The 19339-nt window shown below is 45.6% G+C and overlaps 2 long non-coding RNA genes across 2 annotated transcripts; one reads left to right on the top strand and one right to left on the bottom strand.

Annotated features, from left to right (window-relative positions):
- The first annotated feature begins 1282 nt into the window (after positions 1 to 1282).
- LOC107035003 (uncharacterized) lies at positions 1283 to 10420 on the top strand. The gene is made up of 6 exons (XR_012075351.1): positions 1283 to 2284; positions 3891 to 4661; positions 5370 to 5482; positions 6559 to 6717; positions 7044 to 7212; positions 8284 to 10420. It is a non-coding gene; the product is annotated as an uncharacterized lncRNA (long non-coding RNA).
- LOC140698002 (uncharacterized) lies at positions 10323 to 19058 on the bottom strand. Its single transcript, XR_012075350.1, has 2 exons — positions 18794 to 19058; positions 10323 to 10530 (listed from the first exon to the last, which is right to left on the bottom strand). It is a non-coding gene; the product is annotated as an uncharacterized lncRNA (long non-coding RNA).
- Between the last annotated feature and the right edge of the window lie 281 nt (positions 19059 to 19339).

The raw sequence follows: 19339 nt of genomic DNA, 5'->3' as shown, positions 1-19339 counted from the left end.
TATTACTGACATATACTCCATCACTTTCATAAGTGTAGATTTTATTAAACAATAAAATCGTCAAGCCAAGATTTGTACTGTTCGCAGTTTTCCCCGTGTAAGTATTCCCACTGTGGTCAATTCAAAACTTCCAATGTGACATCACTGAACACAGAGTTTGAAAGTTGCTAGTAGCACACTAATATATATTCCACCTTAATGATGGTGGGAAAATGTGCCACTGAGAACATAGGAAAAAAATATAGTGAAATGATTAGGAAGTCAGAAGTTTTTACATATTTTTAAACAGTTCAGTTGTCGTAAAATTGCATAATGTGAACTGCACATATTTCAAATGTACATTTTAGTGGTTTGACACATGCTTCCATTTGAAACCAAAACTTTACTACTACTCATTTTGACTCATCCTTCACAACATAAAATTACTGATACAGTGACTTATCTCTTATGGCTATTTCCAGTAGCCACAGAAATTGAAAAGACTGTGTTACGAACCTGGATGAACCCTTTCCTAATCTACCATCATTACTGGCATTTCATGGCCGTTCTTGTTTCATCCACCTTCATGTACACTAGTGGGTTACTTTACTTTTAATCCCAGACATAACATTTAAGCATAACTGCCTCAGAATGCATTTTTAGAAATTGAGTGTTCCTTCATAACCCCAATAACTATCACTGAAAACATTTAAAGATGGAAGTATGTTGTGAATGCTCAGTTATTGTAATTGTCTCAAAAGCATGTTTCTTTAAGGCAAATTGATAGCAGTCAAGATTCAAAATGTATTCTTATGGTTTTCAGTAGCTGTGTCTCATTAAGTCTCTTAATATTCAAGTCTCATCATTTGTATTCTTATTTGTTCATCAGAATTTGGCAGATTCTAGAAGTGGCTTATTGAGTCTCTGATACTGTTTACCTGATGACCCTTCCCCCATAACCCTGTACACCAGATATTGATGAGATGGGTGATTTAAGTTTGGTCCCAGCAGACCAGTATGTGACGGTGACTGGTAAATGAAAATAAAATCTCTGGACTCAGAAATCCTCTCCTCAAAGGTAGTAGTGACAGAAAACACTTTTTTAACTGAGTAAGCATTAAACCAGAATTTGGTATGTATCACAGGCCACATGCTAAGACATTGCAAAGGCTGAAAAAAACTCTGCTCTATGTTGCAAAGCAGATACAACCCATTACATGTTTTGAAGATAAACAGTAACTAGTTGCCTAGCTCTATTACGTGTTCCATGCTTAGTCACTGGCTGAGAGCCGCCTGCCGAGAGTGTGGCTTCTGGGATGTGTGGAGGCTCCCAAGGCAGCACAATGAGGGGCTGTTGGCCAGCTGCACTTTGAGAACAAAATCCATCCTGAAGGGAGAACTGAGCAGCGTACTTGCATGGCTGCCCAGAACTGAAATCAGGGATAATCTATGAATAATTTTAAATATGGTTTGGGCAGAGCAAAGAGGCAGCAGAATAATCCTTTGGTAGGTCTCTTAGTTTCTGAAACTTCCATCTCATTCTTATTTTAAAACCATCAAAGTAGGTCTAGCCGAAAAGTAAGAAATAAGCCCTGAAAACGCGCGCACACGCGCACGCACACACACAGAGTCAGGAGAATTTGATTGCTCCACTTGTCACACATAGTTCTTCCTAAATTTTTCGGGCAATGGGTGTGATTATTGTGAAAGGAAAATCAAAATGAAGTCGATGTTCCTAAGAACACTCTAAATTTGAGCCAGGAAGCTACTAAGGAAGTGTGGCTTAATGCACCTCTCAGCCTAGATGGAATCTGATCTTTTGACCACCTATTGTCCTAATGAAGTCATCTAGAATTTCTGCAAGAAACTCAAGATACATATCAGACCCTTACCCTAAAATAACTTGTGACAGACTATCTACTTATTGGACCCCTACCCTAAAATAAGTCCTGATTCCTTAAGGACAAATACTTCCTAAGTATTTGTTGCATCAGTCGATCACAATTCTTGCCAGGCAACTTCAGCAACTTCATGGCTTCTTGTCTTTGTAAACCCCTGACTCTTTCCCTGGAACACTTGTGGGGTCACCTGAATTTATGCCTCCTGAATTGCAGTCCTAAGACCCTGGATAAACTCTCTTTTTACTTATAGCCTCCTGCCTTATTTTTTGGTTGGCGTTACATCTGTCAGAAGTGGGATACAGCATGATCTGCAAACTTTACCACCACCATGGATTTGAGTAAGGTGCCTACGAGAGACCATTGTGCTTTACCATCTCCTTGGTGATCCCAGGTCGTGCTTGCTGGTGAGTCCTCCTGTACCTAAGCCACCTATCTTCGTAGAAGTTCTAGTTTTATTTGGGTATCCTCTGTTGCTGGCTTCTGTCTTCTGGGATTTTGCTTCCCATTTTGTTTGGGTTAGCGGCTTCTGTTCTCAACATTTCATTTCCTGTTTTGTTTTGATGAGCCATTACCCTTGGAATATGGGAAGTTCTCTCTCTTTTCAAATTAGTTTTTTTTTCCAAAAAAATACCCAGAAGTGGAATTACTGGATCTTATGTTATTTCTATTTTTAATTTTTTGAGGAATCTCCATAATATTTTCCATAGTGGCTGCACCAATTTACATTCCCACCACAGTGCACGAGGGTTCCCTTTTCTCCATATTCTCACCAACACTTGTTATTTGTTGTTTTTGACAGGCCCTCTGCCCATTTTTTCATCAGGTTGGTTGTTGTTATGTTGAATTGTACGTGTTCTTTGTATATTTTAGATATTAACCCCTTATCAGATGTATCATTTACAATATCTTCTCTCATTCAGTAGGCTGCCTTTTCATTTTGTTGGTAGTGTTCTCCACTGTGCAAAAGCTTTTTAGTTTGATGCAGTCCCATTGCTTCATTTTTGTTTTTGTTTCCCTTGGAGACATATCCAAAAAAATGTTAAGACTGATGTCAGAGAGCATACCGCCTATGTTTTCTTCTAGGAGTCTTATGGTTTCAGGTCTTAAATTTAATTCTTTAAACTATTTTGAGTTTATTTTTTGTAAGTGGTATGAGAAACTTACATAGTTTGATTCTTTTGCATTTAGCTGTCCATTTTTCCCAACACCATTTATTTTAGAGATTGTCTTTTGTGCATTGTTTCTTCTTTTCTCCTTTGTTGTAGATTAATTGACCACATACTTGTGAGGTAATTTCTGGGATCTCTGTTCCATTGACCTAGGTGTCTGTTTTTGTGCCAGTACTGTGCTATTTTGATTCCTGTAGCTTTGCAGTATAGTTTAAAATCAGGGCATGTGATAATTCCAGGTTTGTTCTTATTTCTCAGGATTGTTTTGGCTATTTGGAGTCTTTTGTGTTTCCGTGCAAATTTTATAATTATTTGCTCTAGTTCTGTGAAAAATGTCATTAGTATTATGATTGGGATTGCATTGAATCTGTAGACTGCCTTGGAGAGTGTGATCACTTTAATAATATTAATTCTTTCAGTCTATGAACATAGTGTATCTTCCCATCTGTCTGTGTCATCTTCAGTTTCTTTCACCAATGTCCTGTAGTTTTCCAAATGTAGGTCTTTTACCTCCTTGGTTAGATTTATTCCTATGTATTTTATTCCCTTTCTGATGCAACTGCAAATGGGACTACTGTCTTAATTTCTCTTTGTAATAATTTTGTTGTGAGTGTACAGAAATGTAACATGTCTCGGTATATTAATTTTGTATCCTGCAACTTTACTAAATTCATTGATGAGTTCTCATAGTTTTTTGGTCAAAGAATCTTTTAGTGAAATAATTTTTAATTCCAAATTTTCTTCAGAGACCTCTGCATAGCAAAAAAACAAAAAACTGCCCATTGGGCTTATCAGAACTTAAAGTACCTCTCAGATGAACTTTTTTTTTTTTTTCAAACAGAATGATCCCGAGCATGGCCACTGAAGGTCTAAATCATCTTTGCTGAAACTACGTCATTTATAAAGATAGATGCAAGAATTCAGATTCTAATGAGTCTGTATAAGAAGCACAAGATTATTCCTGGTAGATTTAGGTGATGGTACATGCAGATGCATGTACACTTCAGGCCTCAAGCCCCAGACTGACAGTGTACCACCTACAAACACAGACCCAGCCATCAGCACCCCTGGTCAGGCTGAAAACCTGCATGCATCCATTCCAGAGTCTGTGGGCTCTGCCACCCCAGCTGCTCCTTAGTGCTTTGTCCACGTGGAAGTTGTGGGTCAGGGTTAGAAGCCCCATTTCCCTCTCCCTGGACCTGGAAAATAGTCCTCGAGGCACAGCTCACTTATACTGGGCAGAGTGCCCAGAGCTGCTCACAGCCCGCCTGCCGACCCTCTCCCCAGGGCCTCCAAGAAAGGGCTGTGAGCACCCCCACCCCACAGATGGGGACACAAGAGGCTCCGGCACAAGCAGACAGTCCTGCTGCTGGGAAAAGGCGGAGTAGAGACCCAAACCCCACAGCAGAAGTGTCTCAGGGTGCCTCCTGGGGAGACAGCTGACCTGGGCAGCTCCCCACTGGATGAAGACTTAGCTGCAGCCTCTGAGTAGGACCCCAAGTAGGGGTCAGAGCTGTTCTGGGAAGAGCCCCCTGTTGGCACTGGAGCCCTGCAGCCCACGAAACCCTCGGAGGTCATCGCAGGCTCCCCGGGGCACTGCAGCACCCTGCAGGTATCAGGACCCTAACAGCTGCTGCCCTGCGGCCTCCCTCTGGGCCCCACCCTACACATCCCCCAGGAGCCCCTGAGCCGGCTCCATCTTAGCCCCGTTTTGCACTGGGGGACTGAGTATGTGTGGGCTGGAGGGTGTGTATCTTGCTGTGACCCCAGGAGAGGCAGGGATGCAGAAATCCACACCAGGCTCGCCCGCTGCATCCTCCTCCCCTCCAGCCTGGTTCCCCACAAAAAGTCCCTTCTGCTTCCCTCAGGCTCCTCCTTACCCTCCCCACTGGTGCCCTGCAGACCTCCTCCCGGATGCTGGTGGTCCCTCAGTTAGTTTGCTAAGGTTGCCAGACCAGGGCACCACAGTCCGGGTGCTTTAAACAGAAAGTTATCTCTGCACAATTCCAGGGGGTGGAAGCCTGAGATCAAGGGGTTAACCTAACAGTGGCTTCTTCTGAGGCTACAGTTGTAAGTGGCTGTCCCCTTCCTGTGTCTTCATGTGGTCTTCCCTGTGTGTGCGTCTGTGTCCTGTTTTCCTCTGTGTATAAGGACACTGGTCACACTGGAATAGCAACCACCCTGATGACCCCATTTGACCACTTTAAAGACCCTATCTCCATATTCAGTCCCATTCTGAGGTATTGGGGGTTTAGTACTTCAGTGTATGAATTTGGGGGACACAATTCTGCCCATAACAGCCCCACCCATCTTTTCACAGGCAGTTAATGAGGCGGTCTCCTGAGAATTACGTCATTTAACAACCCCAGAAGTATCCAGCAGAGGAGCTATTTATTTCCACTTCTCAACAGAGGGATCTGCAGCTCAGAGAGGGTGAGTGACTTCCACAAGGGCACACAGCCACCAGACATCTGAATTGGGGAAGATTATCCCTACACTCTACTCTGGGTCAGCTTACCTACTTCCCTCACATCCTCTCCTGACAGAAATAGCCAGCCAGACCCTGGACTCCACTGGACTCCATTCCAGTGAGACCATCCACTGAGCACTGAGCCATCACATAACCAACCCCACCCCTGGCCCAGGGCCTCCATGCTCCCCTCCCTCTCGGGCATGCAATGTCTTCCCTGGTGTCACCCTGGACACATGACTGGCCCTTGCTGCCACACGTGAGTCACCCAAGGGTTGTTGGTCTTCCTCCTAATACTGCCCCAGGGAGTCTCCTCCAGTCAGTGCCCCAGCACTCAGCTGTCACCTAGGAATTATGTCACTATTGTGGACACTGGAAGACATGCTAAAGACCAAGAATGTCTGATGTGACCCTCAACCGTCCCTGTCTCCCTGGCCCTTCCTCTCACCCTCTCCAGCCAATGACTCTAGCCCTGACTGCTCCTTCCCACCCCTCTAGGTACAAAGCAAACCAATGAATGAAACTGCTAATCCCTAAGAAAGTTCTGGTGCTCTCCTAGGGAACTGACCTTGACTGCCTTTCCCTACATGGGCTAGATGAGGTCTGGCCCCCTTATAAATCCTGCACTTGTCAGTGACAGGATAATGGCCTCCCAGATTTGTCACTGCATCCTCGGGGGTATGTGAGGTGCCCCAGGTTGTGCTGATAAATGTCAGTGTCACAGACCTGCCGCACAGGGTCCCCAGTGTGTGTGCAGCTCATATCCAAGGCCTGAAATGTTTGTTTCCAGGCTGTCATGGTGTGGTGGCAAGACAGTCACACTCCCTGTGTTTCTAGGTGTGTCACATACAAACTATTTTATTTGACAGATACACATTTTAAAATTGAGAGATTTTAATTCTCCCTGTTGAAAATGGGGAGATTTCCTTCTCCCTCAGAGCATTTACTTTAGAACATTTCTAACTGTCACATCTCTTTAAAATTCATGTCTTTGGAGACTACACAAGCCTTTTTTCAGCTGGCTTTTTTTTCCTTCCAGTTTTAGGATTCGAAGATTTCTTTCTCAAGAACCTTGCAGCCATCCTTTCAAACTGCAGACATCAAGGGAGACAGCTCGCTTGTCAGTTCCTGTGGGAGGACAGGAGTCTCATCGTAGTGGACACCTTGCTCCAACATGAAAACTGTCTCCAATAGAGAGGTGAGAAGTTTGTTTTTCCTATGGATAAAGCCAGTAAGCTGACACAGATACTCACCTCAAACAGTGCTGTCGGCTCCTCTTACTTGAAGGCCCGTTATTGTTTATCTTGAATATGCATGTCCAGTGGGTTGTACTGCTTAGCTATTTGTGAGATTTTTTTCTCTCCTTGCTACTTCCTAGTGGACTGCCTTTGATGCACATCTATTTTGGTTTCATGTTTATTTAAGAATAAGATTGGTTTTGTCTCTACCTTTGTGAAGAGGGTTTCTAGGTTGGGAGAAATTTTTGTTTTTACTTCCCAGTCACAATCACTCATCTGTCTGCAGGGATCAAACCTCACCACTCATCACATCAACACCTAATGTACAGGAAACAGGGGGAAGGGTGAACAGTGAAACAGCATGAGAGACTCAAAAGGCCACATCTAGAGTGTGCCAAATTGTGATGAACAAATGACAGAAAATTATAAAAAACAGATAATACAAATTTTAAAAGGTAAGTGGACCCTACATGTTAAGAGACCTAGAAATGCAGCTGCTGATTTTGTTTTGGATTCTTTCATATTTGTTCTTCAAGAGTCTGGCTAAAAGGTTTATCAACTGTCTTTTCCAAGACCCAGCCTTTGCTTCCATTGATCTTTCCTATTTTTTTTTTTTAAGACTGTTTTGTTTCTGCTCTGATCTTTGATTTCTTTCCTTCTACTAACTTTCGTTTTGTTGGTTCTTCTTTGTGTAGTTCGCTTAGGCATTAGGTTCGGTGGTTTGAGTTCTTGTTTCCTGAGCTAAGCTTGTATCGAAATCAACTTCCTTCTTAGAAGTGCTTTTGCTGTGGCCCGTAGGTTTGGGGTCATCAGATTTTCCTTTCTATTACCTCTCTGTATTTGTTTCAGGTTTCCTTTGATTTCTTCAGTGACCCATTGGTTGTTTAACAGCATATTGTTTAGCCTACATGTGTTTCTATTTTTTGTAGATTTTTTTCATGTATTTGATTTCAAATTACATAGCGTTGTGATTTGAAGGTGCTTAATATGATTTCAGTTTTCTTATTACTGAGGCCTGTTTCGTGGCTTAGCATGTGACCTGTCCTGGAGAGTGCTCCACGTGCACTTGAAAGGCATGTGTCCTCTGCTGGTGTCGGATGGAATGCTGTCTCCATCAATCAGTAAAGTCCATCTAGTGGGATGTGTCCTGTGCGGCCAGTGTCTCCTTACTTCTTTCTCTGGGAGTGGGGTTTTAAAGTCCCCACCATGGTTGTGTCAGTTTCAGGTGTACAGCAAAGGGATTCAGAGACATATATATTCTTTTTCAGATTCTCTCCCATTATAGGTTATGAGAAGATACTCAGTATAGTTCCCCATGCTATACAGCAGGTCCTTGTTGTTTATCTGTTTTCCACATCGTAGTGTGTATGTTAATCCCCAGCTTCTAATTTCTCTCTCCCTGAGCCTTCCCCTTTGGTAACCATAATTTGTTTTCTGTGTCTGTGAGTCTGTTTCTGCTTTGTAAGTTCATTTGTATCATTTTTTTTTTTACTCCACATATGTGGTATCATATATTTGTCTTTCAGATGCTTTACTTCTTTCTCACCACTTGCAGTCAACATAATTTTGGAAGTCCTAGCCACAGCAATCAGAAAAGCGAAAGAAAGAAAAATAATCCAAATTGGAAAGGAAGAAGTAAAACTGTCACTGTTTGCAGATGACATGATACTATACATAGAAAATCTTGAAGACGCCCCCAGAAAAATCCATTGAGCTCATCAATGAATTAGGTACCGCTGCAGGATCCAAAATTAACATGTAGAAATTTGTTTCATTTCTGTATAGTAACAGTGAACAGTCAGAAAGGAAAATTAAGGAGACGAGTCCAATTACCATATCAAAAATAATAAAATACTGAGCAATCAATCTATCTCAGGAGGTAAAAGGCCTGTCCTTGGAAAACTATTAAGACACCGATGACAGAAACTGAAGATGACACAGACAGGTGGAAAGACATACCGTGTCCTTGGACTGCAAGATTCAGTATTGTTAAAACGACCACACTACCCAAGGCAATCTACAGATTTCAGTGCAACCCCTGTCAAATTACCAATGGCATTTTTCACAGAAATGGAACAAAAAATGACCCCAAACAGCCATAACAATCTAAAGAATGGAGCTGGAGGAATCACTCCCTGACATCAGACTATACTGAAGAACTAGAGTAATCAGAAAGTATGATGTCAGCCTGAAAACAGACACATAGATCAACAGAACCGAACAGAGAGCCCAGAAATAAACCCACACACTTGGGGTCAGTTGAATCTACGACACAGGGTCAAGAACATACGATGAACAAAAGACAGTCTCTCTCAATAAGTGGTGCTGGGAAAACCGGGCAGTTACATGTAAAAGAATGCAATCAGAACATTCTCAGACACCATACACAAAAGTAAACAAGATGGAGTACAACCTAAATGTAAGACCAGATACTATAAAACACTAGAGGAAAACACAGGCAAAACACACTTTGACATAAATCACAGCAGTTATTTTTTTGGATCCGTCTCCTAAAATGAAGGAAATAAAGGCAAAAATAAAATGCAACATAATTTAAACTTAAAAGCTTTTTCTGAAGAAAGGAAACCGTTGACAAAATGAGAAGACAGTGTCCTGAAACGGAGGAAATATTTGGACATGATATGATTGATGATGGATTAATATCTAATATATATAAACAATGCATACAATTCAACATCAAAGAAACAAATCAATTTAAAAATGGGCAGAAAAGCTGAACAATTTTCCAAAGAGGAAATGCTGATTTTCAGTAGGCACATGAAAAGATGCTCAACATCAGTCATCTGGCAAATGAAAGTGAAAAAACACAGTATCACCTCACACCTGTCAGAATGCCTATCTTCAAAATAGCACAAATAACAAATGTTCGCAAACTATGGAGAATAGGGGACGCTTGTACACTGTTGGTGGGAATGTATATTGGTCCAGCCACTGTGGAAAACAGAATGGATGTTTGTTAAAAAAAAAAACTAAAAACAGGCTTACCGTATGATCCAGCAATTTCATTCCTGTGCATATATCCAAAGGAAATGAAGATACTAGTTCAAAAAGGTACACGCACCCCAGTGTTCACATCAGCATCATTTACAATTCCCATGCTATAGAAGCAACCTAAACGTCCATCGACAGATGACTGGATAAATAAGTGCTGGTATATTTATACAATGGAATACTGCTCAGACATAAAACAGAATGAGATAATGGCATTTGCAGCTACATGGATGGACTTGGCATTATGCTAAGTGAAACAAGTGAGACAGAGAAAGCAAATAGTGTACGGTATCACTTGTAATGTGGAATCTAAAAAGTACAAAATAGTGAAGATAACAAAAAAGAAGCAGACTCACACATACAGAGAACAAAGTCGTGGTTACCTCTAGGGAGAGGAGGGGGTGGGAAGTGTAGGGTTTGGGGTGTGAGGGTACAAACTACTGGGTGTAAGACAGGCTCAAAGCTGCAGCGTACAACACAGGGAATACAGTCCGCCCTTTGTCATAACTGTAAATGGAATTGTATAAAAAACTAAAAGAAAAAACTTACCAAATTGTAAAATTCAAGTATGTGCAGTTTATTTCACATGATTTATATCTTCTTAAAGCTTTAAAACATGGTTCGAAATAAAAATCTGTGATTCCTTCTGTCCTTGGAAGTCAGGTTGAGTATGTTGATCCCCCATCTCTCTCCTCATGCCCTGGTGGAGGTGCCTTGCCTCACTGGTAGCAACGCTGGTGAGCCGTGGGGGCCGTTTCCACCTGAGTTAAGAGAAATGCAGGCTGCGTTAACATGTCTGCCGCCTCCTCATCCTGCTCATCTTTGTGTACAGCAAAGATGTGAGAGGAAAAGCCCAGATGGGCTCCAGTATTCCACAAGGGCTTTTTTTCACAGCCATGGCCCTCACTCACAAGGTACACGGCCCAGGAGGCCAGAGGATTTCTGCACCTGCTCATCCTTCATGGCCAGTGACTAAACACGTGGATGCCATTTTGATAGAGGGACATTCCAACCAGTCTGCTGAGTCTCCTTCCTCCACTTCCTTTAAACCTAGTGTTTTTGTCACAAATATGATTCCTACTGTACTCTTACAACCAGGGATACTACTCTAAGGAGTTAATGGACAGCAGGACCTGTGGCCCCTCTGCAGGACCTGGAGAACAGATTTACATTAGTACTGAGCAATGCAACTTCTCCTGTGAACTGTACAAGTTCATGTTTCTCAAGAAGCAAAAGAAGTTGTCATAGGTGTGCCCTTCACAGGTTGACTCTGAACCCACAAAATCATGGCACTCAGACTACAAACTGACTCTGGGTAGCAATGCAAACTAAGGCCATCACTTTGTCCCCTCCGAGGCACATAAAGTTTAGGATCCCAGCAAAAACCGTTCATCCCTTTGTTAGCAGAGGCCACTTATTTTCAAACCACCCCATACAAGGAATAAAATTCCCATGAGTAAGCAGCAAGGCCTTCCTTCAGAATCACAAACCAGAGCAATAGGGGGCAGGCTGTTCTCAGGTTCACAATTGGAGGATGGAACATTCCATCACAGGACTCACGTGAGACCAAGAGTATTACTGAAAAAGTAAGCCATCTTTTCAAGTCACCAGCCAAGTCCTCTGAGCCAAAAGTGGGCCAGCTCCTCGGCCTGATGCATCAGAGAGGAAGCACTGAGTGCCCAGGTGCTCACTGTTCCCTCCAGCAAGTGGAGGACACCACCATGTGTTTCCCCAGCACACTGCGGGGTGAGTGGTGGGGAGAGGCTTTTACACTAGAACTGCAGGGACAGATACCTGCCAGCACAAAGACAGACGTGTGGGTCAGTGGATCAGAACAGAGAGCCCACAGACCTACAGTCAGTCCATACTCAACACAGGAGGCAAGAACACACAACGGAGAAGAGACAGTCTAGTCTCTTCAGCAAGTGGTACTGGCACAGCTGGCCAGTCTCATGTAGACCAATGTGGTCAGAACACTCCCTCCTCACACCACACTGCATCATGTGGGAGCTCTAATTTGTTTGATAGAGCACCTCCACGTGCATACATGATGCAGCAAAATTAAACTCAAAACGATTTATAAAGACCTAAATGTAAGACGTGATACCACAAAACTCCTAGAAAACATAAGCAAAACATTGAGATAAATCATACCAATATTTTCTTATATCAGTCTCCCAAGGCAAAAGAAATAAAAGCAAAAATAAATAAAGGGGACCTAATTAAACTTAACAAGCTTTTGCACAGCTAAGGAAACCATAAAGAAAACGAAGACAACTTACAGAATGGGAAAAAATGTTTGCAAATGATGTGACCAACAAGGGGTTTATTTCCTAAATATACAAACAGCTCATACAGCTCAATAAAAACATACAAATCACCCAATCAAAAAATGGGCAGAAATCCTGAATAGACATTTCCCCAAAGAAGACATACACATGGCCAATAGGCATATGAAAAGATGCTCAACATTGCTATTTATTAGAGAAATGAAGATCAAAACTACAATACAGTATCATTTCACGCTGGTCAGCATGGCCATCATCAAAAAGTCTACAAATAAAACATGCTGGAGAGGGTGTGGAGTAAAGAGAACTGTCCTACATTGTTGAGGGGAATAAAAACTGGTGCAGCCACTATGGATAACAGTATGGAGGTGCCTTAAAAAACTGAAGTTGGAGCGAGCACAGAATGCAGCAATCCTACTCCTGAGCATATATCCAGAAAAGGCAATAGCTGTAATCCAAAAAGATACACGCACCCCAGTGTTCACAGCAGCACTATTTACCACAGCCAAGACATGCAGTAACATGGACGGACCTAGAGATTATCATACCAAGTAAAGTCAGTCAGAGAAACACAAATACTGTATCACACATGGAATCTTAAAAAAAAAAATACAGATGAACTTATCTACAAAACAGACTCACAAACATAGAAAACAAGCTTATGGTTACCAAAGGGGAAAGTGAGTGGGAAGGGATAAATTAGAAGTTTGAGATTACCAGATAGACTACTATACATAAACAACAAGGACCTACTGTACAGCACAGGGAACCATATTCAATACCTTGTAATAATCTATAATGAAAAAGAATTCATATATGTATAACTAAGTCACTTTGCTATACACCACAAACTAACATGGTACTGTAAATCAACTGTACTCCAATAAAAATAAAATAAAAATAGAGAATTTCAGAGGCGTTCCTCAAGAACAGACCATGGTCCACGTGAACAGGGACCGTTTCAGTGATGACAGCTCCTGACACAAGCAGGCATGAGGAAACGTCAGCTAGAGGAAGCAGACCCTGCAGTACACAAGCTGGACAAGGTTATCTACCCGGGGCGAGGGCAAATAAGGTGTGATCCATTAAGACAACTGCAAAAGGTCTGCGTTTGACACCTTCCTGTGATGCTGCAGGGAGAATAGAGGGCAGTGCTCAGAGCTTACAGTACCAACCCCAGCACCTCCCCCAGGGAACTGAAGGGAGCGGTGTCCATGGTCCTGATGTGAGGACAGAGCTGCCACTGGGAAAGGGGAAGGGCAGAGACCAGCTCAGGGAACAGGGGTGGGTTTGAGGCTCTTAGCCAGGGAGGTGGCAAGTGCCAAGTTCGCCAGCATCACAGCACAGTACAGGCATCTCTGAGCCTCATCAAGGAGAACCTGTTCCTCCAGAAAAAGTTCACAGCTACATCTTCAAAGGTCACGCCATCCTGCTATGATGACGACAGATGGAGCCACAATCCATTCCTTCCCACCCCAAAGCTCCTCAACTCGGAGGAGAAATCAGGCCCCAGTACTACTGGTGCCACTTTCTCCTCTTGGGTCCACTGATCACTGGGTAAAGCCATCAGCAGCGAGAGGTAGGCAGGCAGGCAGGCAGAGATTTGAGCGGTGGGACTAGCCCAGTAGGACCCACACATCCACAGGCAACTCCCCTGGAATGGCTGTCACCATGTAATTCTCAGTACAGCGCCTTAGGCCACCAGACATGCTCTCTGACCAAACATCACCATAGAATGCATGGCCCTCGCCTCCAGATCCCACAGCCACAAGCCATGCCCACACAGGTGTCTCGTTGCCCTTCTCATGTTACTTGTACTTCAGTCTCCCCTTCATACCACCACTGGTGAGGGTTTAATTCCCACCCTAAGTCTGTGGCCAGACACCACCTGACACTGGCCAGATGCAATCAACAGCCATTTATTAATCAGGTATTAGTACGTGGGAGAGGACACACCACACAAAGGCCACGTGCAGGGTGGACCCCAGTAAAGTGACCAACCAAGGGCTGTGGGATCAGGAGGGCAGGACGCCCCACTTCCTCCAGGAGAATGTGATTGGCTGCAGGTTGGTAGGGACTGAAACCCACCCCAAAGGGATACACAGGAACTGCACCTGCTCTGTTGAGACAAAGGGCTGTGAGGCTAGGAGGCATCACCTGTGAAAGGAGAGGATGGAGGGAAAGCTGGACTCCGGCACTGGAGGGCACCCTTTTTTCACCAGATGTCAAGGCAGCACATCTACTGGCCAGAATTTTAGAACTTAACAACACAGCTGGGCAGACAGCTTCCAGAATATGCTTCACAAATTCAAACAGGATCCAGTATGACCACAGACGTGGTACAGGTGTGGTTTCCAACAGCAATGGCAGGCCCATCACTGTGTGAAGGTCTCATTGGACTCCTCGCCTCAGACTTAGCTACACAGAACCACACGTGGACCTCACACAGCCATGGTCCTACACTTACTGCGCCCTCAGCGCTTACAGCCTTCCTCCGTCCACCCAACCCTCACGCAGAGCCCAGCCCCACGGACGACCCACCCAGGTCTGGTGAGTCAGGTTACTGAGTTTCCCTGACCATATCCACCCAGGTGAAAGGAACACCCCAGACTCCCCCAGAGTCCTCACAAAATCTTGGTTGATACCATAGGGTGGTAAAAGGCACAAATTTCAGCCTGAGTATGTTTAAATACGCACAATTTACGGCAACACAATTAGTCAGACCTTGTTTTTCATGGGTTCCACCTACTTACGCCTACTATAAATTTTCCTACTTGCCAAAATTGGAAACCCCTCCAAGCAACACTTACTTTTATACTCACTGACAAACACACGCAGAGACACAAAAATGTGTGTGAGACAGACAAGGTGACGCTCTGCCTTCTCATCTCAGCTCTCAACAACGTAAACAAGTGTTCTTGCCATGATCTATTGAGTGCCCCATTTGTGCATTTTTGGTGATTCTGTGGTCCAAGACAGCCTCCAGACCTGGCGTTTACATGCGGTCTAGTGTTCCTAAGCACAAGGGGTGTGCCTAGAAAATTCTTGTTATAAGCACTGCTCAGGCATGACTCATAGTGCTGTCGGCCACGATTTCAATGTTAAACAAATCAGTGAATATATAGTAAATGAACGTCTTTAAACAAACATGGAAAACAAAGTTATGTATTGATTGGCTGACAAATATGTTGTGACCAGGGTTCTAGATTCACTAATTCAGTGTTCACAGTGACTCTTAGAACATGACTATCATGAATGACAACTGATCGTTCTTCAATAAAGCTGTTTTAAAAGTTTAAAAATTTACAGTGTTCAGGATACAGTTCCTATAGTCTGAAGATTACTGTGCTCCATAGATCTAAAGGAGAAAGAGGCTTGTTACTCATTAGAGCATTCCAGGCTGGAAGTGCTAAGGCAGGAAGGGGAACCCTGAAGTCCCTAATGGGCTTTGTGGGGGTTGAGGTCATAGGTCTTTGGACAAGCTGCTTCTCTGTGAGAGCCAGCTTCCTGATTATTAACCATTTTTCCCATAAAGGACCCTCAAATCTATGCTTGGCTTCTCTGCTGAGGGGTCACGTTCAGAACTAGGACTGGGTGGAGGCTATGGATAGAATCACTCTGGGAAGCAAGACCCAACTCTTCACCAGAGACTCCAGGAGAGGACTTTGTGTAGTATGTCCTCATGGAATGGTGTCCATGTCCTGAAATGCTGTCAAAGGCAGGTAGACCATTCCTGGGGAGTAGAAACCATATACCTATTCCTTCCCTAAACAAAGAGGAGGCTCTTTCGGTGAGGCCAGTGCCTTGGTCTTCAACTTCCCAGCCTCCAGAAGAGTGAGAAATAAATGTTTACTTAACCATTCAGCCATGGTAGTTTGTTAGAGCAGCATGAACTAAGACAGCTTATTTCCTGTGTCCCACCAAGGGCTCTCGACTCTGTCCCCACAATGAGCAACTATATGGGACTTGGGTGATATAAGTATTAAGGGAAAGAAAGGACAAACGGCATCTAGGTTTAGCCCAGAACAATGAGAGCTCACAGGAAAGAAAACTATTACAGAGAGAACTTCGGAGGAGGGTCTTACAAGAACAGACCATGACCCACGTAAGTAATAATGATGTCAGTGTTGGTAATTCCTGGCACAGAGAGGCATAAGGAAATGTCTGGTAGAGAAGGAAAGTTAAACTTGGGTCACACAGGTGCCTTGGATCCAGAGAAAGTCACCTGGCCAGGGAGAGGGCAAGTAATGTGGGACTCGTTAGGATGAGTGTAAGGCTCCTGCGCCTGCGCCCACCCCGGGAGTCTGCAGGAAGGCAGGTGTTGGGCCTGCTCAAAGGCAGGAGGGCAGTCCGGCCAGCCACAGCACCTACCCAGCAAACTAAGGAAGCAATGCCCACGTGAGACGGACACAGCTGGCCCTGGGGAAAGGCGAAGGGCAAAGACTATCTCTGGGGACAGGGGTGGGTGTGAGGGCCTCACCCAGCGAGGTTACAAGTGCCAGGTTCTCCAGCATCACGCCATGGTGCAGGCGTCTCTGAGCCTCATCAAGGAGACTCCACTCCTTCAGAGAGTACACAGCAACATCCTCACAGGTCACACTGCCCTGCCAGGATGGTGACAGATGAACCACAAACAGTCCACTTCTGAGTCACAATCCCTCCCCTTACACATCTATCCCATGCCCACCCTCCTCCCAAGCTCCCTAACTAAGAGTTTTAAGAAACCAGGCCTTGGCACTACTGATGCCATTGTGTCTTCATGAGCCTACTAATCGCTGGATCCAGACATCAGCAACAAGAGGCAGGTGGACAAATGGACAGTTGACCTTTGAGCAACACAGATTTGAACTGCAAGGGTCCACGTATACTTGGATTTTTTTCAATACATACATATTACAGTACTAGATGATCTGCGTATAGGTTGGTTGAATCAGCAGATGTGGAACCACAGACACAGGGCCTCACTGTAAATTTTTATGTGAATTTTTTAAGTGTGTGCAAGGTTGGTGCCCTAACCCTTGTTGTTCAAGGCTCAACTGTAAATCCAAGCCATGGGCCTGGCATAGGGGGATCCAGCTGCTCCTATTACGCTGGTATGGCCAAAGTCTCAAAACTGGACCCTGGAACCATCAGGTAAACTCCCTCTCCAAGTACACATCAGTCTTTACAATGCACGGCGCTCACACCTCTGGATTCCACAGCCACATGCTCTTGGCTGCCACCCCCTTGTCCCTGGTCTCCCCATACATGACTTAATTAGTATCTCTTCACCCCACTGTTGAGGGTAGAATTCCTGCCCTATGGTTATGGAGACAGCCAAATACCTGACACCTGACACTGAACAGATGAGACACATTTATTAAATCACATATACTCACAGCCTGGCAGACAAGGACACATCACACCACACAGGGCCACATGGAGGTTTTACTCCAGAAGAGAGTAAACCACCAGGGGATGTAGGACATAAGCTTTGTAGTATCGCGAGAGAGGTGTTCCTTGGCTCCCAAGGGAGGATTGGTAGGAACTGAATCCCACTACAAAGGGATAAACAGGAACTGCTCTGATCTTCTTGAAAAACTCACACTCAGTAACTTGCACTCCGGCCACTTAAACCATCCCATTTCACCACCCATCTTAAGGCTGCCCATAATGGGCCTATGCTGTAACATGGCAGATGACATCCAGATTATGCTGGACACATTCAAACTCGACCCAGTGTTACCCCAGACATCCCATGGCTTTCACTAGCAGCACAGCCTCACAACTTTCTATCCAGGTTTCCCTGCCTGGCTCTGCTCCTTGCCTCAGACTTTGTCACACATAATTACGTGTGGCTGAGACAGCAACGGCCCTCGTCCACTTCTGTGCTTCACTTGCTGTCCCCTTGCCACGCGCAATCTTCCTCTGTCCACCTATCCCTCATTCCAGGTCTAGCCCCTGTTGGCCTCCCTGGGCCTAGTATCTCTCACAGAAGACCACATCTGCTCCTGACCTCATCCTCCACGCTGAATGGAAAACAAGCCCCACCAAAGTCCTCACACAACCCTGGTGTGTACGGAGTGGTAAATGAGCACCAGCTGCGGCCTGAGCGTCGTTCGCACCTCAATTACTATGACCCTGCACCCATCTCATGTCCACTCGTCTCTTGGGAGCCTTGGCCACCTGCCAGACAGTACTGTCTCTGAGGGTCTTAGCGAAGTTACAAGTACCGGGTTCTCCAGCATCATGTCTGAGAGCCTCCCCAACTCCTTTCCCACCCCTCAAGGTGGGACCCAAGGACTGGAGGGGTACACTTAACAGACTAAAGACAATAATCCAGAGAACACGTGGCTCGGAGTCAGGGCCGGTGACCGAATGGACACCCTCTACTTGGCTGTGTCGGTTCACACGCGCTTCTGCAGCCGTGGGAATGTGGGGAAAGTGATGCGTCTGTTGGGGGGGGGGGGTTCGATGGGCTCAGGCCTCCCTGTAGCCTCGCCTGGCCCTCAAGTCTGGGTAGCTGTTTAACGACTCTGTGCTCAGCGCTCAGTTCGCCCTTTACCAGGCTTCCCCCCGCCCGGGGGCCTCTCCCCGCGCCGTCACGCCGTCTGTCAGAAACACGGCCCCACCCGCGGCCGCCTCCCCGGCCTGGACCCCGGGGCCCGGGCCGCAGGCACGCGAGCAGGCGCCCCGCACTCGGGGCTCTAGTGTCCGGTGGGAGAGGGCGGTGCGGGCCCGGAGGACGCGCGTTCACCTGCGGCGGGTCCCTCAGCGCGGCCGCCGCCATCGGGGTCTGAGGGCAGGAGCGGAGGGGGAGGAGGGGACCGCGGGCGCGGGGGTCTGTGTCCCGGGCCCGGCGCGGGGCTCCCCGGGCGGCGTCGCCGAGCCGCGGACCCGCTTCTGTGCCGCGTGGACCACGACTCTTCTCGGACCTTCTCAATCCCGTCTCCTCAGTCCCTGCCCAGCGCTCCGGAGCCACAGCCCCAGCGCAGTTAAAATGGCCGCCAAGAGGCGGCGACAGGAAGTCCCGCCTCTACGACTCGTGCCTCAGACGGAAACGCTCCCTTCATGAGGTTTTTGGTTGGCTGAGTGACGCTGCGGCCTGTCGAGGCGCATTCTGGGTAATGTATTTCCCGTAGAGCCACAGACGCCCAGCCGACTTCCAGTAAAGAAGGCGTGGCTCCGCCGCCAGGGGCGCTAGGAAAGGGCGCCGCTGGGTTCCCGGGCGGAGGAGGGACTTAGCTACTCCTTAAAGAGGCCGCGCTCAAATTTCTCGGGAGCCCGTCAGCAGTTGATGGAT

The sequence above is a fragment of the Vicugna pacos genome, chromosome 9 (assembly GCF_048564905.1).
Source record: "Vicugna pacos chromosome 9, VicPac4, whole genome shotgun sequence".
Classification (NCBI taxonomy): domain Eukaryota; kingdom Metazoa; phylum Chordata; class Mammalia; order Artiodactyla; family Camelidae; genus Vicugna; species Vicugna pacos.
Note: the sequence above shows the minus strand (reverse complement) of the source record. Positions and strands in the feature narration are given on the sequence as shown.